Source organism: Phocoena phocoena, chromosome 12 (assembly GCF_963924675.1).
Source record: "Phocoena phocoena chromosome 12, mPhoPho1.1, whole genome shotgun sequence".
NCBI classification, from domain to species: domain Eukaryota; kingdom Metazoa; phylum Chordata; class Mammalia; order Artiodactyla; family Phocoenidae; genus Phocoena; species Phocoena phocoena.
In genome coordinates, this window is record NC_089230.1 from 893154 (window position 1) to 916463 (window position 23310).

The 23310-nt window shown below is 43.5% G+C and overlaps 1 pseudogene; it reads left to right on the forward strand.

Annotated features, from left to right (window-relative positions):
• The first annotated feature begins 6927 nt into the window (after nucleotides 1–6927).
• LOC136132309 (vacuolar protein sorting-associated protein VTA1 homolog) lies at nucleotides 6928–7787 on the forward strand (annotated as a pseudogene).
• The last annotated feature ends 15523 nt before the right edge of the window (nucleotides 7788–23310 follow it).

A 23310-nucleotide genomic window follows, 5' to 3' on the forward strand; every position in this document is an offset into this window, starting at 1 on the left:
CCACATGCCGTGGAGCGGCTGGGCCCGTGAGCCATGGCCGCTGAGCCTGCGCGTCCGGAGCCTGTGCTCCGCAACGGGAGAGGCCACAACAGTGAGAGGCCCGTGTACCGCAAAAAAAAAAAAATTACCTGACCTGGAAGGTAGTGTAACCAAATCTGAAAACTTTTTCCTGGGATTTTGATAAAGATGGATGCACATAATAGGAGTGGGTAGACCTCACTGACACCCTCGGGATGCAGTGGGGAACCTAGGAATGCCGCATTTGATGGAGAGCTAGTGTGGACCAGCTCCAGCAGAGCCCCAGACGAGCCACAACAGCATCAGACTCGTCAACCAGTTAACCAACTACTTGCTAAAACATAACTCGGCACATTTCTTTAGTGGTGAAAAACTTTATATTTAGAACTAACCAGCCCAACTCTGTTTAGAAGATCCTACTTTTGTTGGCAGCATCAAAGCATTGTAGTCAGGAGCCCGTTGCACACATGGCTTCTTCTCCTCATCAGGCCTCCTCAGCTGTTGACCTTGGCCACACAAATGCCATAGACCTTTTCCACAGCCTGCTTGTCCTGCCTGCTGGCTTTGACCTCTACAATCAAGGGTGACCTTGAGGAAGGCATAGTGGTCAAGCTCGTTTCTCCAAGCTTGTCCTTGGGGGCCTCTTCCAAGGGCATTTGGACCACTTTCAGGGTTATAGTGTCTTGGGCCACTGGAAGGTGCGTGACAAGTGAATCTTTTTTTTTTTTTCAATTATTTATTTACGTTTGGCTGCGTTGGGTCTTTGTTGCTGCGCTCGGGCTTTCTCTAGCTGCAGCGAGCGGGGGCTACTCTTCATTACCGTGCACGGGCTTCTCATTGCGGTGGCTTCTCTTGTTGTGGAGAACGGGCTCTAGGCAGGTGGGCTTCAGTAGTCGTGGCACGCGGGCTCGGTAGTTGTGGCGCATGGGCTTAGTTGCTCCGCAGCTTGTGGGATCTTCCTGGACCAGGGCTCGGACTCATGTCCCCTGCATTGGCAGGTGGATTCTTAACCCCTGTGGCACTAGGGAAGTCCGCAAGTGAATCTTTTCCCTGTGGCTGTGACACCTTTCCACACTGCTTTCTTGGCTTTCGAGCCTTTGCTTTGGCTTCAGCTTTGGAGAGTGCAGGGGACGAGAGAAGTAAAGAAAGTGGGAGTGCAGGACTCAGAGATCTGTAACTTCTGACCTCACAACCCAAAGCGAGTGCCTCATGTCACATGTGCCTCAGTGGCTGCTTTGAAAAACTCAATACTCTTAAAAGAAGAAAAAATGACCCAGGCTTTTAACCAAGCAACATTCACCATGTCCTTAATCGAATCAAATGGATAAACAGTTTTAAAAAATCACTAGTTAGGCACAGAATCAGGAAAATGTGGTCTATAAAGAGGATAGAAAAAAAGTAAATAGAAACATACCCCCAAGTGGCACATACGTTAGCTTGACAGAAAGGAACTTTAAAAGAGCTACTATAAACATGCTCATAGATTTAAAGTAAGGATGTACATGTTGAGTGAACAGAAGGGACCTGAGTAGAGAAAGGGAAACAGTGAAAAAGAGCCAAATGGAAACTCTAGAGCTAAAAAAGTATCTGAAATTAGCAGAGAGCTTAAGAGAAGATTGAACATGTAGAATAAAAGATCAGTAAAACTTAAAGACATGTCAACAGAAACTCAAAATTGAAGCTGCATGGCCGCTAAAACTCCAACAGAAGCACCTGTTTTCCTGGTGGAGGACCCACAGATGGAGCCTGTGGGGCTGTGGATAGGAATCCAGGAGAGGCGACACTTGTGAAAGGGGCCATTTATTCTGTGTGTGGTCCATGCCAGTCTCAGCCTGACCTCCGAAGCATGTCTGTGTGGGGCAGACCCAGTTCAGCATAGCAAGGGTTTAGAGAATTAAATTTGATTTGAAAAAGTGCTCATGATAGGTGAGAAAGAACTTACAGTCTGAATTTAACCAGGTGGTCAACCTGCTAGAACAAAACCAACAACAGTGTCCAGAAGATTAAAGTACAAGCAAGAGACTATGCCAAAAAATGTGACGAGACAATGTCCAGCATACAATCGAAATTCACTGAATATACAAAGAACAAGAAATGTGACCCAGTCTCAAGAGAAAACACAATTAAAAGAAGCCAACCCTGAGATGACTCAAATGTTGGAATTAGGGAAGATGGCAAACCAGCTGTTATAACTGTGCTCTTCGAATTAAAAGGAAAAATAAAACACTTGAAATGAATGGAAATATAGGAATTCTTAGTTGATAAGCAGAAATAACTTTTAAAATATGTATCAGATAGAAATTTTAGAACTGAAAATACAATCTGTAAAAACAATTACTGAATGATCTCACTAGCAGAATGGAGGTGACAAAAGAAAGAGTGAGCTTGAATAGAGGTAACTGAAATGGACCAATCTGAAGAAAGAGAAAGAAGAGATTTTTAAAAATATGACAGAGCCTGGGACTTGTGGACCAATATCGGATAGTCTAACAAATGGTAATTAGAATCCCAGAAAGAGAGGATAAAGAGGTTGGGAGATGTACTAACCTCCTAGGGCTTCTGCAATGAAATACCACCAAGTGGGTGCCTTAAGAAACAGAAATTAACTTTATCCCACTTCTTGAGTCTGGAAGGTGTTGGAATAGAGGAAATAAAATTGTCATTTTTGCATATGGCATAATCATGTGCACATAAAACTCAAAATAGTCTATAATCTATAAATACACTGCTAGAATTAATAATAGTCTATAATCTATAAATACACTGCTAGAATTAATAATAGTCTATAATCTATAAATACACTGCTAGAATTAATAATATTCTATAATCTATAAATACACTGCTAGAATTAATAATAGGCAAACTTACTAAAACTTCGGATATAAACATAATTTTTCAAAAATAAGTTGTATTTCTATATACAAATAAATTTTAAAAATGGGCATTTAAAAGTGATACCTTTTATAAATAAATAAATGAGGGAGAAAGGACAAATCATTTTTACAGAAGAATTTCAAATACTACCAGCATATACCTCCCCCTTTCTAGGAATTGCTAAAATGGCAAACTTTGGTTTTGTTGGACCAGTTGCTTCAATGAACAGAATGTGTGTGTAAACATATATTCATATACATTTTCTATTATTTGCTCTAAAAGGATACCTAGTCTTCTATTTCTAAGAGGGTTGGGCTTGGCACTTTTCTTATTTAATAAATCAGCACATTTCTGATTGAAAAGGTGTCTGATTACTAGGCATTAGATGTTGTAAGAAGAAAAAATGAAATAAACCAACCCTCCCTTATTTATGAAAATTCAATCATTGTTTTTTTCTATATGACTTTTGAAACATAATACCATTATTTTACATTAAAAATGAGAGATATAATGCATGGGTTAAAAATACATAGAAAAGTAGATACATAAATACACACACACACACACAACTGGTGTTGATATCGCTATGATTCATCAGAAAATGAAGTCATTCTCAGTGTGACTTAATAAGGGTTTTAGCACGTGTAGGCATCCTTCTTTGCTGTGCTTTTTACCTGAGAACATGCCTTTTCCATTTCTGGCATCGCTGCTAAATATGCGGTTCCTGTTGAACAAATGAGCAGATAGTGAGTGATACAGGGTCCAATAGCTCCTATCTGTTTCCATTAGGAAACACGTTTTAATTAGACTCAGATTTTAATCCAATCTCTTTTCCTTGATGTTGCTGCTCTACTCTGAGGCAAAATGTGGCAGAAAGTATTTATCATAAAGTTGAATAATTTGAAAGCTTGATCTTTAAGCACGGAAAGTGAAATTAGCTGTGGGCTGAGAAGACTTGGGTCTTTGATGTCGATGTTCTGGAATTCAGTTTGTTGATTTGTCAGATGTTTCAAATAGAATAGCATAGAATAGAATAGAATAAAATAAAATAAAATAAAATAAAATATTGAGACCCTTGTTTCAGATTTGAAGATGAGATCAAGCAAACCTGGAGAGTCTGTTATTCAGCAGCTCACCAGAGTCATAGGTGGCCCATCTGGTGATCACATCCAGTGATGACAGGACACACTGACACCTGAACCCACCCCGGAACTTCCCACAGGGGCCTTGCTGGTACCTGGGAGTCTGCGTGCATGACAATAAACCCTAATGGAGACCGTGAACATCCCAACCCTACGTTCTTAGGTGAGGGATGCCAAGGAACGTGGCTGAGCTAACAGAACACATAGACAGCTGTAAACATGCACAGAGAATATTTGAGAATTTATTACGGCACGTAACCCACAGACTGCCCTGAGGCTGGTGCTGTCACCATCCCCGGAGACAGCTGGCCGTTGAGGTCTGAGCACCAGTCACAGGGCTGCAGGAGGGAGTCCATGGGGACTTCCTGTATGCACCTCCCATTCTTTCTGTAAACTAAAATTGTTCAAAAGAGAAAGTTTCTTTTTTCAAAATTAATTTTGTTGGAGTATAGTTGCTTTACAATGTTGTGTTTGTGTCTACCGTACAGCAAAATGAATCAGCTATACATATACATACATCAGCTCTACATCCCCTCTTTTTTGGATTTCCTTCCCATTTAGGTCACCAAAGAGCCATGGATGGACCTAGAGTCTGTCATACAGAGTGAAGTAAGTCAGAAAGAGAAAAACAAATATCGTATATTAATGCATATATGTGGAATCTAGAAAAATGGTGCAGATGAATTGATTTGCAAAGCAGAAATGGAGACACAGATGTAGAGAAAGTTTATTTTTTAAAAAATAAGTTCTGGAATTTATTATCCAAGTTATTAAAAGCAACTCTTTAAAATACATCAGATGTCAAACCACAGCTTAGTGAGCAGAGAAGTAGAAGTAGGGTGAGGGCCTTGGTTAAGAACTAGTGTTCACCTTGTCTGAAATGCGCTCTTGTGTACATTTCAGCCCAGATTTACGTGACCAGTTGTTCTTGTGGACGTTCTGCTGTTGGGTCGCCGTTATCAAAACCGCTGTCAGTGTACAGTGTTCAAAAACAGTCTCAACCTAACTATTTTTATCCTGCTCTAAAGTTGCACAAATAAGTCTCCCTCGTATTTATCCATGTGAACGAACTAGGCTGCAGAGTGAACAAAGGCAGTGTGTCTGTAATCTCTCCCAGGCAAATGGTAGCGGTTTAACAGAACGCCAATATTGAACTCATTAATCAAGTACGATTAAGAAATTCTTAGCTTCTTTTGATAAGACAGTTTTATCCATTGCTCTTTAACAGCCACTCACCATTGCCACCGTGGCTGAATCTTAAACAGCATGAGGGCGTTTCTCTTTCAAGTGCGATGCACTACCTGACTGCTCCTGGGTGTATCTTCATGAGGGGTTGGGTATGTTTTATAAAATTAAGGTATTTGACTTCATCTACAGGGTGTTTCGTATTGTGAGCCTGACTAAGCATGTTGCAAGCATATCATCAACTTTAATAGATTTTCTTTCTTTTTAATTAATTTTTTTGAATTTTATTTTTTATACAACAGGTTCTTATTACTTGTCTCTTTTATACATATTAGTGGATATATGTCAATCCCAATCTCCCAGTTAATGTTTATTTTATATTGGGATATGGTCAATTTACAATGTTGTGTTGGTTTCAGGGTTACAACAAAATTACATCTTCTATAGTTAACTAATCATGTGTTTTAGTCGTAAGAGTTAGGATTTGTTTAGTGTAAACGTATAGGCACAGGGAATATATAACTTTTAAAAACACAGTATTGCTCACTTCGAACTCCATGATAACAGTGAGAAAGATTATGCCTGCCTTACTCACGATTCTGCCCCAGGGCCTGACTCAGCAGGTCCCAGTAAGTACTTGTTGAGTAGAGAACGAGTGACATCTAAAAGCAGTCACCTGGGATGATGAAACTCCATAATAAGACACAGTGCGTACTCGCTGCCTTGTTATTGTCCGACTTACAGGTACGCTGTGTAAGGTGAGAACTGTTCTATTACTAGTGATGGAGCAAACGACAGCTACTATGAGGGCAAAAATGGGGGGGGATCTACAGAGTCACATGGACCCCAAAACATTGAAAAGTGTCCATTTTAATCAGCTGTGTTATTTTAGGAATTTATCCATTTCATCTAAATATTCAAATTTATTAAACCATAACTTGTCTATACCAGTGTTTTAGACATTTGTTGCTTTTCCTTCCTGGTAGAGGTAATTTTGTCCTTCTTTCTTTTTCTCTCATTCTGTGTTTCGGGGGCTTTACATTTTTGTTGTTGCTGGTTAGTCTTTTCAGAGTAAGAGTTTCTGATTTTGTAGCTACTCTCTTGTGTGTGTTTTCTTTTCCATTTCATACTATTTGCTCTGATTTTAAAAATCTCCTTTCTTTTGCTGTTTTTTTAAAGTTTAGTTTGTTCTCTTTTTCTATAAAATTCTTCAAGTATATAGTTAAATCATTGAGTTTGTCGTTTTTCTTTCCTAAAATAAACTTTCCTAAAATTTACTTTCTAGCACAGCAGTAGCTACATCCCACAAATTTTCTTATACCAATTTCATTATCACCCAGTTTAAAATATTATGTTCTATTCTATTCTATTCCATTTTTATATTCTATTAATATAACTAACAGAATAATTAATAATATGGTCACTTTCACAGGTTCCAGGTAGACATGAACTGGGGGTGGGTGGGTGGTGCCCTGCTCAACCCAGTACAATCTCCAAGTATTTGAGGATTTTCCAGGTATCTTGGTTATTTTTTTCTAGTTTAATTCCACTGTGGTCTGAGAGCATATTTTGTATGCTTTTTATTATTTTAAAATTGTTCAACTGTGGAGCAGAAAGCAGTGGCTCCTGGAGTGATGAGCCCCACCCCCCCACAGTGTAAAGGCAAGCAGTGTCATCTGGGGTGGCTGGCTACTGCCATTTACGTGTTATGCACATTGGAATGAAGACTGTTAGTAAAACTCCTCAATGTGAATCTTTATCAAAGCGAATGGATCAGTTCAAAGCTCTTAAGAAACAGCTGAGTGGTAATAAAATTGTCACCAAGAAATAGCTGGTTCTGTCCATTTGGAGAATTATGCTCTGAAATGTTTTTGTGTGCAGACAATGAAGATAGCGCCGGTTGTTTTCACAAGATCAAGTCCGTCTATCCTGCAAATCCTTAATAGCTGTCGTGACAGTCTTTGGAGAACTCACTGATGACAGTGTGAAACATAGAAAATATGCAAGGTGGGGTGACATATATCCATACGTTTTTAAAGCATGGGGAGACGCCTCAAGGAAGACCTGTTAGAGTTGGAAAGATACTGATGTTGAAGAAAATGAAGGTGGGGCAGCCCTCTACCCACTTGACCCACTTGAACCAGAACCATCTTCCTCGTCAACTGAGGACACAGAGAGCACGCCCCCAGGCAGCTGTTCTGGAACAGAGCCCTCTCCGTGCACACGCGCCGGCGGATAGAGCGGCCGCAGTGCCTCACGGCACAGGTGAATCGGGTACTGTCCTACCTAGGCCACGGGCTCATCTGGCCGTTTATTCACAGTTTCCACGGCGGGGATACTGTTCTAACACCAGAGGACGTGGCTCGAGCTCAGATGCACTGCAGGCGTGCTGGCTGGCGGTGCACAGCAATGCGAACGTTCAGCCCTGCTGCGCAGAGCCTTCAGAGGCCCTCAAGTTACTGTCTGCAGGCAGAGAGTGAAGGCTTTGTACAGCAGAGCCGTGTAACTTCGGCCTCCGGAGCCAACGATCGGTTACTCAGTCTTCGGCCGATCGCAGCACAGTTCTAAGGAAGACTCCATTCCTGCTGACTCTGACAATGAAACCTGCGTGCAGACTCTGTTGATGCAGCTTCGATCAGTTTCCACTGCCATCAGTGGACCCAATAATCTCTGGGGATGTAGGGCTGCTGCAAGCTGGGTCCTAAAAATGCCCGCTGCACCCTGCTTCAAAAAAATGAGAGCACATACGAATTATATGTTGGGAATAAGCTTTGCACCTTAATTTGTATACATTAAGGGAATGTTTTCAAATTTATAATGTTCGGATGAACGTACTATTACTTTGCTATAAAATCCTAAATTTAATTTGTAATAAAGATTGTTGAACTATTCTAGCTTACCAGCCGTTGGACTATTCATATTACAGGGTGAATATGAAAGAGATTATGTTAAACTTTGATTTATATTCATGTAAAACATAATTGTATTAAAAGTTTAAACTTTCATGGAAGGAAATTTAACAAGACAAAGGGGTAGATTCACGTTCAGACTTAAGAATGCTGTTGGTTCTCAGCTGCTTCTTTTATCCACTGAAGCCTGAGGTGAATTACTTCGTAGGCGGTTTGACTGCATGTACCAGAGAGTGAACAGAGGACGTTATAGTAATACCTGGAATCTTGGCGCTTTATGTTAGGTTCTCCTCTGATGCCATGTGGATCCCACAGAGCATGACTATGAATTGTGTAGGTGATCGTGAGTTTAGATTTTTAGCTGTTAATTTACACGTAATGATGGGAATTATGGACCTACTGTGTCACCTGCATTTGCGCAACGTCAAAATAAAAACAAGGATTCTTTTGTGTATATAAAAAAATTCAATTGTGTTCTATGAGCCAAAATGTGGTTTATTTTGGTGAATGTTCCAGGTGAGTTGAGAAGAATGTATCTACAGTTATTGTTGGATAGAATACTCTATAAATGCCAATTAGATCAAGTTGATTAATAGTTTTGGTCAGGTCAAACCTCTCCTTTATGATTTTCTGTCTTCTTGATCTATCAGTTACTGAAAGTGGAGAATTAAAGTCTCCAGTTATAATAGTGAGTCTCTCTATCTCTCCACATCCAATTCTATCAGTTTTTCCCACACATATTTTGCTGCTCTGTTGTTACATGCATACATTTTTTTTTAAAACATCTTTATTGGGGTATAATTGCTTTACAGTGGTGTGTTAGTTTCTGCTTTATAACAAAGTGAATCAGCTATACATATACATATGTTCCCATATGTCTTCCCTCTTGCGTCTCCCTCCCTCCCACTCTCCCCATCCCACCCCTCCAGGCTGTCACAAAGCACCGAGCTAATATCCCTGTGCCTTGCGGCTGCTTCCCCCCAGCTATCTACCTTACTACGTTTGTTAGTGTACATGCATACATTTTAAGCGTTGTATGTCTTCTTGGAAATTAACTCTTTTACCATGATTTAATGTCCTTTTTATCCTCAACAATTTTTCTTGTGAAGTTTTCTTTTCTTTTAAATTTGTGTAGCTAATCCAGCTTTCTTTTGGTTAGTGTTACCGTGGGTGTATCTTTCTCCATCCCTTTATTTTTAATCTGTGAAAGTTTATGTTTTTAAAGTGGATTTCTTGTAGACAACATAATAGTTGAGTCTTGTTTTATCATCCACTCTTGAAGTTCTCTGTATTTTAACTGGCATATTTAGATCATTCGCACCTAAAGTGGTAACTGATATAGTTGGATTAATATCTGCCATGTTTGTAACTATTTTCTATTCATTGTGCTTGTTTTTTTTTTTTCGGTACGCGGGCCTGTCACTGTTGCGGCCTCTCCCGTTGCGGAGCACAGGCTCCGGACGCGCAGGCTCAGCGGCCATGGCTCACGGGCCCAGCCGCTCCGTGGCATGTGGGATCTTCCCGGACCGGGGCACGAACCCGTGTCCCCTGAATCGGCAGGCAGACTCTCAACCACTGCGCCACCAGGGAAGCCCTGTGCTTGTTTTTTATTTCTATTTTTTCTTCTACCGTTTCTGCCTTCTCTGGTTTTAATTGAGCACTTTATGATTTTATTTTATCTCCTCTCTTAGCATATTATTTATACATTTTTAATAAACATTTTTAGTTGTTGTCTTAGAGTTTGCAATATGAATTTTCAGTGGATGTAAGTCCACCTTCAAATACCACTTTCCTACTTCACAAATAATGTATGTACCTCATTATAAATTATTCCCAGTATCTCCCTCCTGTCATTTATTCCCTTTATCCACATACTATTAATTCCCAATACATTGTTACTACCGTTATTTTAAGCAAACTGCTTCTTTTAGATCAATTAAAATATGAAAATAAAGGATTTCATTTTACCTTAATTTATTCTTCCTCCAATGCTCTTCCTTTTTCAGAAAGATCCAAATTTCTGACCTCTATCAATTCCTTCCTCCCTTAAAGAATGTATGTAAATTGTACTTCAACATATTTTATTAAAAAAAATCAAGTCCAGTTCCTGCGTATGGGTTCTATGGGGTGACGTTTAGGAGAGAGAGATTCAAACAACCACCCTGGAGAAGACCACTGGGAACCCAAGGAAATGGGTAAACAATTAGTGTATCGAGTCCGTGCTATTTCTTCAAGTAAAGATTGGTTCATACAGTGGAGTATTTCTGCGTGGCTCTGACATATATCTGTGTTAAACAGATGCTTATAGGATGTTTGAAATTGTGGAACTCTTCTTGTTTTCATGTAAGGAAGCTTCACCTTAGAAATGGTGTTGACGTGAATGCAGAAACTATTTAAATTGTAAGAAATTCATGGGAGTGCATAATAACTTTGTCTGAGATTCTGATTCAGTCCACCTAATTTTAATTATTATCTTGCAATGAATAAATTAAAACCATATGATTTAGTCATGTTTGTAAAATGCTCTTATTTTGAATGTTTTGATTAATCATTTGGTAATACCCCCCCCTTTTAAAGTTTAAATGTCAAACATGGGTGTCAAATGAGTAATGTAAAAGGTCTGACATATACATTAGCCATATGTAATATTCGGAAACATCTTATTAGACTTTCCTCAGTGAGCTCCTGCCCTGAGAGGCTCAGGATGGTTTCAATTATCTGTTGAAGAGCTCAAGTCTATAGAATATTAAACTATGATGAAATGGAAAGAATATTTTCAGGCAGCTACAGACACAACCCTGCCTGTCGGGATGAAAGTCTGGGAATGAGTCATCTAGAAGGGGAGGTGTGATCACATTTCCTCTGTGAGGAGGCCGTGTCTGCAAGGCTGATTGCACAACTGGGACGGCCCTCTCACCCCTGGCCTGAGAGGCCCTGGGTCACATGCTGGGTCAAGACCACTGGGCAGGGAAGCGCCACAGATGTCCTGGCAGGACAGACAGATCTCCCCAGCCACGTGGAGACTGCACCTCCTGGGGAATCCCTGGTGTGGCTATTTTTGCTTCTGAGAAGGCTGTCTACATCTGAAAGCGTTGTGTATACACTCCAGCCCGGGGGCTGCAACCAGTCCTACTCCTGGCGGACTGTATCAGGTGATCTCTGGAGACTGAGGATAGCACCACTTTAATTCAAGCGTTTGGGAGTAAATGGCTTAAATAAGGTAGTGAAAGGTTGTGAAAAGTCAAGGAGCCGTAATCAAGATGGCACCATGAATTCATGCTTTCAATCCCCACCCCCAGCCCGAACAGTAAGGATTTAGAAAAAGTACATAATGAAACTGAGTGGAACAAAGGAAGCAGTCATAGTTGGGCTCTTTTTCTTAATCAATATATATTTTTTTGAAGTATAGTTGATTTACAATGCGCTAATTTCTGCTGTACAGCAAAGTGATTCAGTTATTCTTTTTTTTAAATATTCTTTTCCATTATGGTTTATCATAGGATATTGAATATAGTTCCCTGTACTCTATAGAAGGACCTTGTTGTTTATCCATTCCATATATAGAAGCTTACATCTGCTGACCCCAACCTCCCACTCCATCCCTCCCCAGGCCCCTCTCTCTTGGCAAACAGTAGTCTGTTCTCTAGGTCTGTGATTTTGTTTCTGCTTCGTAGATGAGTTCATTTGTGTCATACTTTAGATTCCACATATAAGTGATATCATATGGTATCAGAGCCAGGCTTAGAACTTTCAAAATCAGACCTGGTCCCAGGAGAGGTCCCACTGCTGGTGAGAGGGTGACGCAGGACATGGGGACCCAGGACCCCCAGTATCAGGCCGCCCACAGGACCAGTGGGAAGGCAAGGGGTGAGTGAGGGGCACAGGTCACAGGTTTCCTACTGATGGGACATCTTCTTTACTTCTGCATGTTCTTCCACCACCTCGTCTAAACATTTGCCCCCAAAGTCCAAATACTCTCAGCACCATCCTTGCTGCACTCCGTCTTCAGCAGTTACCCCAACACATGACACGGCTAAGAATTCCCAGGACACTGCTCCCGGCAGTGAGTGCGAGAAGGGCCCTCTCGCCAGTCTCTGGGACCAGGCAGATGTGCCCCAGAGGAATTAGCTGTGAACTGAGTTTCCAGGGATAAGAAAGTGGTAATAGGTGAATAAGCCTGGGAGACAGGACAGGAACTCCGGAGAGAAGAGATAGCACATGGAAGACACAGAGAGAGAAAGATCCTGGTGGATGTGCCCCCCGAGTGGTACCACTGAAGCACTGAAGACAAAGGTGGACGTGCTGGCTGGTGGCAGATCCCTAAATGCTTCCTAAGAAAGCCGGGGTTCACCTGCCGGCCAGTGAACAGCCATTCCAGGTGTAAAGAATCAGAAGACAGCAGATCTACTTTGAATGAGGTCTGTTTTAGATTAATAAGTAAATTCTGGTTCTAGTGTGGGTGGGGCAGACTTGAAAATGTGAGATCATGAAAAGTCAGGATTGTAATGCCATCACCAGCTCCTGACCCCCGCTCTTTACCTGTAGACGCCCTTATCACTCACACTCACCTGTAGATGCTCTCCATGCCTCATGGTCACCTGGCACCTGGGACGCTGACCAAGGCTCTCCTTGAAGGGCGAGTGTGTGACATGTGGTTCACACACAAGGTTGCAATTCTTTTGGTTCAAGAGTCTGAGCTTTGTGGGGAGACAGATCTGCCCTTGACAATGGTTTTATGTCTCCCCAGCTGCGTGGTCTCCGTCATTGGGCTAATGTCTTGAAACTTCAGTGTTCTTATGTATAAAATTTGAATAATAACACTCAGTCTTTAGATTGCTGTGAGGGTTCAGTGTACAGTCCGTGGAAAGCGTTGACAGTGTTGAGGAGTTATCTGCGAGAGGGACGAGGGGCCCTCTTGGGGGAGCTCGGAGGACGAGGTCACTGGTCATCGGGGTCAGATGGCGACCTGAGAGACTCCTGCTGCCGAACCTGTCCCAGAAGATGCGAGGGGGCTTTGGGGGAGATGGAAACAGTGTCTTCTTTCTGAGGTGAATCCCAGGCACCAGGAAACTCTGGTTAAGGACATTTAGTTTGTGCCTGGAAACACGGGGCTCAGAAGAGAGTCTGGGTCTGGACCTGTGAATCTGGAAGAACGTAAGTGAGGCTGAGGTCATGGGAACCCACCAGGTTTTGTAGGAGGAACAGGGAGTGGGGAGAGGAAGGGGCTGAGGATAGACCCTGGGGACCCGCGTGCATGGCCTCTGGGGGCTGGACAGCAACTGGGGGTGGGGGGGACATGGGCCCCCAGGGTAAGGACACCCCCAGGGGCTGTTTCGTCAGCACACGGCCCTCAGATCCGAGTCCACCGCCCGCCTCTGGTACCCGCTCCTCGGAATTCAATGGGATTCAGCCGACTGTTCTTGTGATTGTTTTGGAACTCAGCAGAGTCTAGAAGGCTAGTAGTTAGAGGCACATCCTCACTTGGCCTGCAAAATCCAAACCCATCTCACCACTGGCCGTTCAGTTGTATTTGTTTGTTTGTTTGGATTTTTGGAATTTTATTCTATTTTTTATACAGCGGGTTCTTATTAGTTATCCATTTTATACATATTAGTGTATATATGTGAATCCCGATCTCCCAATTCAGTTGTTTTGTTTTCTACTTTAGGTATTGGAGGAAAGAGCTGTGATTATGTGAATTGAGTACCCAGCTTGCAGCTTGATAAAATTAGCAGCCCCGTCATTCTGTTCTCACTTAATCGGTGTGCTTCGCTCTTCTCTTGCCCATTTTCCTTTCCTTTTTCTATCACAGCCCGGTAATCTAAGAATCGTGAGAAGAAGCTGTTTAAAAGTCACCCAGCTTTTGCATGGTTTGAATCGAATAAACAGTGCTGTCCAGATGGGGAAACTAACATCTTGAAAACTGAAGGATCTCATCCAGCTTCTAGAAAAGGCGAGTCACCTCTGGGACTGTCAAGAGCCGCAGTGAAGTTGCTGGGAGGAAACAGAAGTCCGTCCTTTCTGGTCCCATAAAGACGGTGCTCTCTGTGAGGATTCCTATAACCGAAGTCCACGAGTCCACGTGCACTGCCCACATCTGGGTCATGAGGTGGCTCCCTCCGAGCTGGAGCATGGGAGGCAGCCCTTCATCTGCCACTTGATGTCACATGGATGTCTCTCAGCAACAGAGCAGGGGTGGGAGCTGGGGGTGTGTCCAATCACAGATCACGCACGGCGGTGTGACAACAAAGGTACGTGTGTGCAGACATGTGCGTGTACAGACGTACGAACATAAAGGCACGCACGTATGCCCATGCACCATGCTAGCATCACAGAGCCTGGTATCAAAATGGCAGCCCTGACTGATAGAACTATTGCCTAATCTTTCTGCATCTCATCCTCCTAAATTTTACAATAATTGTAAACTGGTCTCTAAAGCTTTTCCTAGCCCTACCTGGAAATGGCACACAGCTCACGGCTCCCACCCTGCCTCCCACTGCCAGGCCCTCTTCCCCACCCTCACGCAGAGGAGGGCGGCCCCAGCTCCGCGTGTCCTGCTCGGCATGGCCTGTCTCCGTGGCTTTGCTCACGGGGTGCACGGCGGGCTCCTCCTTCCCTCAGGGCCTGGCCCCTCTTCGCCCCCCTAGGAATCGTGCCCCCGCAAGTGCTGGGTGCTGGCCTGACACGTGGTGTTCATGGTGACCTGGAGGCTGAGACGCCCAATTTCTGCTCCCTTCAGGGCCGAACTGCTTGATTTGGGGGACAGTCCGCAGAAACTGGCTGGGGTGCACACAAGGGTACTCGCCAATTACAAAGGTAAGAAAGGATGAGCGTGGGATGGTCTATACTTCGCTTTCCCATTTTATGTACAATACACCCATTACTTACTTACAGTAGACTTACTATTGGGACACTTAACTGTGCTCACTTCGAACAGTTAATGCTCGGATATGGGACACGGTTTCCAATGTTCCACAGGCTGTAAAGGGAGCGTCTCTCCTGCACCTGTGCCTGCCCGCCCCCCCTCAGAAGCAAGCTCTGTCCTGTGCATCTCCTGCACTATCCTGGAAATACCCAATCCCAGGTTACTTTTGCTTTTAAAGGCAGTGTGGTGAAGGATGCTTTAATTCAGGTAGCAGTTTCTGTGTCTTGGATTAAACAAATAACACAGGAAATAATCAAAGATCAGGAAAGTTTATCTGATTCAGAATGAGGCTCCCAGATCCTAAGTTGGAACCTTGGAAGGAAGAATGCAAGTAGCTCCGTGTGACTCTGATGACGCTGCCCTTGGCCCATCTTCCCAGAGCAAGAAGCAGCCCACACTCAAGAAGCAGCTGCTCTGTGCTGGGCTGGATGCTAGGCCTTCAAAGAACATAAGCCTCTGTCACTCATGAGTCTGGAGTTTGTAGCCCAGGAAAACAAACAAAAAGTGTTTCTTTTTTACAAAAGGTATTTGTATACCTTTTGAATAGGTCAGGTATGCTTTACTGCAATCATGGGATTTTTATTCTTATGTTGTTCTGTACCCTCTAGTCAAAAGAAAATGATGAAAACACACATGCCATACAGGAAAGTTATTGGGAGTAAAAACTCTTGTTGTGGAAGGCTCTGTGGCATGCAGGTAAGTCAGGGGTGTTTCCAAAGGGTTATTTGCTATCGGGGTGACTTGGCCGGACAGGCAGTACATGAGGGCTGCTCGTTTTGAAGGAATGACACTTACATGGAGATCAGTGAGCTGGAGGTGGGTTTAGTCCCCATACGCTGTTGTTGCTTTGCAGGCTCAGAAACCCAAAGGCCGGGAAGAGCTGGTGTGGGAGGAGGGTGGGCAGGGAGGGGGCCGAGGGACCGCGTGGCGGCCTGTGCAGCTGCCCGTGGGATCCCGAGGGGACTCAGCCACGGGGCCACTCCCAATCCAAGAATTCACTTCCCTTGGAAGCTAAACATGTTGAAACTGTGTTAAAGGTCTGAAATCAGATCATTGATGAACGACAGCTCTGTTCTGTGTTTATCTCGGTGGTGCCCTGAGTCACAGCCGTGTCAGAACTCCGGTGAGTCACAGTGTTATGAACGGCATGGTCTGACTAGTTTTGCAAACCAAATTCGCGTCCCTCAGCACCTTCTGCGTCCTCCTTCCCAGCGTTGCTCGGCGGGGGTCGCATCTGTCTGTCCCTGTGTGCCCTCAGGCCCACGCGGGGCTGGGCATGCAGTGGACCAGCAGTGGGACGTGAGGCCAGGAAGTCACAAGTGGATGAGTGTCTAGAAAACCCCAGATCACGTCCTTACTAGTGGCATCAGTGACATTTTTGACAGCACTAGGTTTTAGTGGTGATGTACAATGGAAATGTTCATTTTACAAAGTAGGATTAACTTATTTTGTGACATGTATACATACAGCAAATCACCACATTGTACACTTTAAATATCTCATGGTTTTATTTCTCACTTATACCTCAGTAAATCTGGAAAAAAGACTCTCTTTTTGTAGCAAGGCTTCCATCAGATCCGCCACGTGAGGCTTAGGGCTCCAGACACTTAGCAAGTGATCATATGCTTCTCTTCTTGAAAAGCAGGTGGAATCACAGTGGACATACATCATCTCTGCATCCTTTCCCAGGAGATTGACCATGAAGGCTGTAGCTGAATCTCACGCTCCACTCTCTGGGCTGATTGCTCCCTACGTTCTTCTAGCAAGGAACAGGGAGAACCTTAGCTGTCTCTACCTCAGGAAGTTAGAAGTTGTAACTGGCTTTAAAGATGCTAATGGAGCATGACTGGCTGATTGATGCCAAAGGCCCAGCGTCTCTGCCCCACGGGAGGAAAGTGGTCAGAACATGTTCTCTCTGTGAAGTGTTCCAATGTTTGTTCCCACTGAACTTGCCTCTGGCTGTTGGACACGTTCTCTGGAGCCTCCACCTCCCACGAGGAGGGGCCAGGCTTGGGGCTGCCTGGCTGCAGAGGAACTCGCTCAGCAGGACCTGCTGGGATGGACCGGGATGAAAGGACAGCAGAGCCTGGCTGGCGGCTGCCTCCCGTTGGCCTGAAATGTCTCTCTCGCTGCACTTTGAAGAACCAGAGACCCAGGCAGAGCTGCTCTGATTCTGGCCGCTATGAAGACATGCATGAAACATCAATCTTTATCAGTGGCCTTTTGGAAAAGATGTGGCAGATGGTAGGACACAGCTTTGCCCTCAAGAAAATACAGGGAATCTGTCAAAGCTTATGTTGATCCAGTTCCATTCCCCGCACTCACCCACCAGGACCTTCATACTTAAGTCTCTCCCTCTAGAAGGAAATTCAAAGACACTGGCCTGGCCCGCCTTCCTCTCTGTGGCCAACGCCCCTGGTCCTGCAGCATTCATGCCTTCTGTTCTTCGGGAATATAGTCCCCAGATAATTTTGTCAGATGTGATAGGCTACGTACAGCCCCAAAGATGTGCAGATTCAAATCCCTTAGAACCTGTGACTATTCCCTGATTTGGCAAAGAGACTTTGCAGGTAAGTGAATTAAGGGTCTTGAGATGGAGATTATCCTGGATTGTCCACATGGGCCCTAAATGCCCCTGCAGTGTCCTTAAGGGGGAGGCAGAGGGATGTGTGACGGCACGGAAGCAGAAGGGAGGTGACCACTGGGCTGCTGGATGCGGGGAGGGGGAGGGGCTGGAGCCCGGCAGCCCGAGAAGTTAGAATAAGAAGGAGTGGGTTTCCCACAGTCCAGGAGGGAGGGCATAGTTTTGGTCCAGTACCTCTGGTTGTAGACTTCCAACCTCCAGAATGACACAAGATTGAATACGCGTTGTCTGAAGCCGCCCAGTCTGTGGTCGTTTGTTACAGCAGCGCTGGGAGTTCATACAGGGACCAAGTGTCGGCCAAGAGCAAAGGCGTTGGTTCTCAGCCCCTCTTGTAGCTCTTGGCCGTCGTGCTGGGTTCAGATGGTGAGACACACCTGCAAGCGTGGTGCCAACCATCCCTGGAAAGTCTGCTTAAAGAAGGGGTCCGACTTCTCTGTTCTTCTTCCTGCCAACTATGCTGACATGTTCTCTGGACGCCAGCAGCCGTCTGGGACCATGAGACAAATTTGGGAATGAAGTCTGCACACGGTGGGTCAGCAAGACGAGATAAGCACGGCAGCAAACCTCCAGGTCTCAGGTAGGAGGAACAAATCCTCATTCGAGCCACACACCTTCTTATCCATCTCCTCCGAAGGGCCCTGTGGATCGATGTATGCCTCTGTTTCTTGCCCTCTAAAACTTTTAGCGTAGCAGTATCATAAATTTATAAATAGGAAGAAAATCTGATTAGATTAATTTACAATAAGGTGTGGTTGACCAAGAAATTTCTCGAAGTTTACATTTGAAGAATAAGCATGTTTTAAATCAAATGCCCCTCCCAGACTGTACCTTTCCCATTTAGGATAAGACAGAAGGAGAAAAGAGCCAGGCTTCACCCCCGTGGACCCTCTCCATCTTTGCAGTTTCCACAGTGGTTGGAAGTTTGGAGCTGCAGAGCAATATTTCTTTTTGCTTTTTTTCGATGTTTGTAATTGCTATTTATTTTCGTGTTCCCTCTTATTTTCTCTTCTCTAACTCATAGAAGACAGGAGTTTTCTATTTAGGTCTATGTTGAAACATCCTAATGTTGCTGTCAGCACAATATTTTATGGAAGCAAATGCAGTGATTTGACTGTCCTTCACTTGAGCATCTTAAAAACATAACAATAGTAAGATTCATAAAGTCTAAGATCATTGAATCGTATTTTCCCTTCTGTTTATGGAACAAAGCTTTCAATTGATTTTATGAGTTAGCTCCCAAATACTCTCTCTTTGTGAAGCAGTGGGGATGGGGTTACAATGCTGGTGTCCGCCCAGTGACCCAACACCTGTCCTTCCTGCCTATAGTGAAAGAAGATGAAAGCTGGCCCTTCGATGCTGGGGCGACGGAAAGTCTTTGGGAAATGCATCGACAATAAAAGCAACATTTAATTATGTACAGCTTATCACTGTATGTTGAATAAAGCTCTTGAGATGTTTGTGAAAACAGATTCTTGCAGCCTGGTTTTGTACCTTCCTGCCTTTCACTAGGCCAGGAAAAGACATATCTTTTCCCTTTTTCTCAGCTTCTTGGCAATGTCAGTTCCCATTCCAGCCAAAATCTAGAAGTGCAGAGAGCGCTGATTGAGAAGAGCTATTTGAAAAACCAGTATGTTTAATACCACACAGGGGGCTGGCTTGAACTTGGAAATGAATGTCCACCTCCAATCTTTGCATCAGAGCGGTTTCAGCAGGTTTCATCGCTGCCTTGCAGAAGGACGACTGCATTGCTGTCCCTCAGAAGGTCATGTAGCCCCCAGACGAGGGCATTTCCACATCAATGGAACCCTACAGCCAACTCAGTAAGATCTCTCAGAAACAGGTTGAAGAGGATCAGTGTTTCCTAATCAGATTTGATATTTCAATGGATTGAAGTTATTTAGATGTTTAAAATGAATACTATTCTTCTGAGATTCTGTGTCTCTGAAGGAAATTTTAAATGAATCTTTAAAGGGTTATTGTTGGGAGTATGTCCTATGAACTGTTCATATGAACCCGTGGACTGGAGTCCAGAGATGCTCGGGAAGCTGGATGTTTTTAGTAGGAAGATTAGGTTTTCAAAAGTCGATTGTTGAACAAGGGCCTTCTTATCGTAAATGTCAAAAGGCTACGTAAGAAATAGTCAATTTATTTTTGAATTTTATTTTATTTATTTTTTTATACAGCAGATTCTTGTTAGTTATCCATTTTATGCATATTAGTGTACATAAAACCTCATAGCACTTGGTTTGTGTGTGGGTACTCGGTTGATGATGAATCTGGTGTCCATCCAGATTTGCTCCAGATCAGGCCCTGGAGTGGACGAGGATGCAAGTTACCCCCTGAGGGTCTCCGGGTGACTCTCCACTGGTCATCCTGTCCGGGAGCCTCAAGGCAGCCTGTCTGTCCCCTTGGCCTGCGTGCATTGCTTCGTTGGGATGAGCCATCTGGAAGTTTCTGAGTCAGAGACTGAGAGCTCATTGCTGTTGGACATGTAATTGACAGGTAAGTGGAGATCTAATCAGTGTTCTCAGCGGTAGAGGCTATTTCATCCTTCAGGGATCTGGGGGCAGAGGATTTATACAGAGACGTAAAGAAGTATTTATGCTACTGAATGATTCATTATTGTGTACAGTCACTGACAAAAATTGACAGTAGCCTGCTTTAGAATGTCTTCTGCACTGAAGCCTTTGACAGTGGGCCCAAGAGCATGACAGGACATTCCCTGGCATTGCATCACGCCTCTGAGACTCCTGCAGTGTGGCTTTGTGTCATTTCAAAGGACACTCAGTTTCCGATAATAAATGTAATTTCTAACTTGAGGTATGTTAAGCACACGTGTTTACTTTGCAAGGGTTCTGAGATTCCTTTTTCATTTGAAATAGAGAAAAAACCATCCAGCCCTGCCAATTCTAGCTGCAAAATAACAACTGTGCTCTTGGCAAATAAATCGGGGTAAATAATGGTTTGTGCTACCTGAGATGTGAATGCATGACTTCAAAACACAGAAAATACACAATTTTTTGTGTGTGTGAATGAATGAATGAATGAATGAACTATTCTCACTTAAGTGGGACATGGAAGTACAAATGCGAGAATTTAAAGGAAAGGAATAAATGCCTGTTGAGAGAAGCAGCAAGTGTTCCTGGAGCTGGATCTTGGCAGGTGGGCAGAACCTCCTAGTGATGGAGGCTCAAGTCCTGTATTGCTAATTCTTCTGCTCTGAGAATGATGAGGGGGCTGTAAACCCACAGAAATGACAAAAGAGGAGACAAATGCCACTTTATTGCATCAATGGAATGGATGTCAGCCAACGCAGGGCTTTCTGGTTGGCATGTGGCTTCAGTGAGTTCCCTCGTCCAACACCTAAAAGGACATCTCTCCGTGGATCCTACACCCCACACCCAACATTCAGGATTTTATGACCTCCAACTGGTTACACTTTACAGGAGACCAGAGGAGTGTGGCCAACACACTTAAAGTGTGTTTCAGGAAGAGAGGAAACAGGGAAGGGGTCCAGAGTGAGATGAATGTCCGAAAGTGTTCCATGGAATGGAAAAGAAAGCCACACACAGGACCTGGGTTTCTCAAGTATCTCAACCACTGGGGTCCTGCTGAGAGGACATGACAGATGAAGAGTCCTGGAATCTGACTGTTCCTTCCTCTCCAGGGGGATAAGGAAAGAGTTGAGGAGAAGGGCGTTCCCTTTCCCTACCATAGAGGGATGATAGGTGATTGTATTTCCAACCATGTTCATACTTTGCTTCTCTGTCACCTGGCTCAGAGCTGCCCTGTCCTAGACCTTTCGGGGTCACACAAGATGGAAAGTGGGGTGGCTGTCTAGTCTCTCACACTGTTCCGTACCTCAAGGATCAGTGACAAGATAAAGGTAAAGTTGGCCCAGACCAGTATTTACTGTTAACTTTTACTGTTAATTATTCCTTATTATTGAAAATACCATTCTCCACAGTGGTTAAAACAGAGGGGATCCAAATAATCTCCTTATCTTGGAGTGCATACGACATGCTTCAGGTTATTCTGTTAAGAAGGGGCTGCCCGATGCCCCTTCCTCAACGGGCAGGACACAGGCGCACCTGGCTTTTGTCCTGGACATGACCGAGTCCTCCTTTCCCAATTTTAGGGGACCCGGTAGAGGTCTCTAACATGTTAATTAGATGAAATGAGCAAAGAACACAAGTCCTCTTTTCTGCCTATTAAATTCCCAACTTATAAGGTGTCTGAACTGCCCAGTCTCTTTCCCTGTGTCTTTATCGCGGACCTACATTTCCACGAGGTCCATCTGACAGGAATTAATGGTGAAGATTTTCTTGTGGATGCAGACCACGCAAGGGAACAAAAACACAGGACTCAGCACGGTATTAACAAGAGAAAGTCTAGTGGTTGCGCTGAAGTCACAGAAGACGCCTGCCTAGGGGAGGTTAGGCCTCAGTTATGCAGGCCCACAGCCATCCGCATGTGCTTATTTGGAGGTTGCTAAAGTCACATTCAAATCCCGTGTTCCACCATAACTACACCACATGCAGTGTAATGTAATGAAACGTAACGATGGCAGCAGTGCCGTTAACTGAAAAATCTTATTATATGCCTGGTGACTTCGGTTTTATATAAATTATTTTATAAAATCCTCAAAATAAATCTGTGAGCTCAAGTTGTTACTTTATATGTATCACTTTATTTAAATACATCTGAGAGGTGGTGTAACTTGCCCGAGGTCACACTGCTGGTACAGAGGTCTGGGTGAATCCCTGGTCCCGGGGCTGCACAAATCTTAAATTTCCCAATGACACCACTCCCTGCTTATTAATCAAGAAATAAAGAATGCAATTTTGTCATTTGCTGCAACACGGATGGACTTGGAAGACATTATGCTAAGTGAAATAAACCAGACAGAGAAAGACAAACACTGTATGATATCACTTATATGTGGAATCAGGAAAATAAAACACTCTAGTGAATATAACAGAAAAGAAGCAGACTCACAGATGTAGAGAATAAACTAATGGTCACCAGTGGGGAGAGGGAAGAGGGGAGGGGCATGATAAGGGTAGAGGTTAAGAGACACAAACTGCTACGTATAAAATAAAGAAGCTACAAGGATATATTGTACGGCAAGGAAATATAAACACTATTTTATACTAACTATAAATGGAGGACAATCTTTAAAAATTGTGAGTCACTCTATTGTATACCTAAAGCATATAATATTGTAAATCAACTATACCTCAATTTAAAAAAGAAGAAAAGGAAATAAAGAAAGAGGAAAAAAAATGTTTGGGACTCTGACTGTTTATCTGGCATGAAAAATTTATTCTTAGCATAAACAACATAAACGTTGCCAAAGAGGATCTTTTGGGAAATAATTATGCAAAATAAGTGTTGTCATTGCAGGGGATTTAGATGTCTGATGAAACTTATTTCTAGAGATCTGGCTCCTGGGAATTGGTGAGTCATGTCACTATGTTCTGATTTAGCATCAGTTTTGAGGCCACGTAGGAAGTTGCAAAATTAAGAAGCTTAGATAAAAAAATCAAACCATATTTTTTTGTAGCCTCTTGAGTGAGTGGAAGCCTGGAGGGTCTCACGTCAGACTGGCTA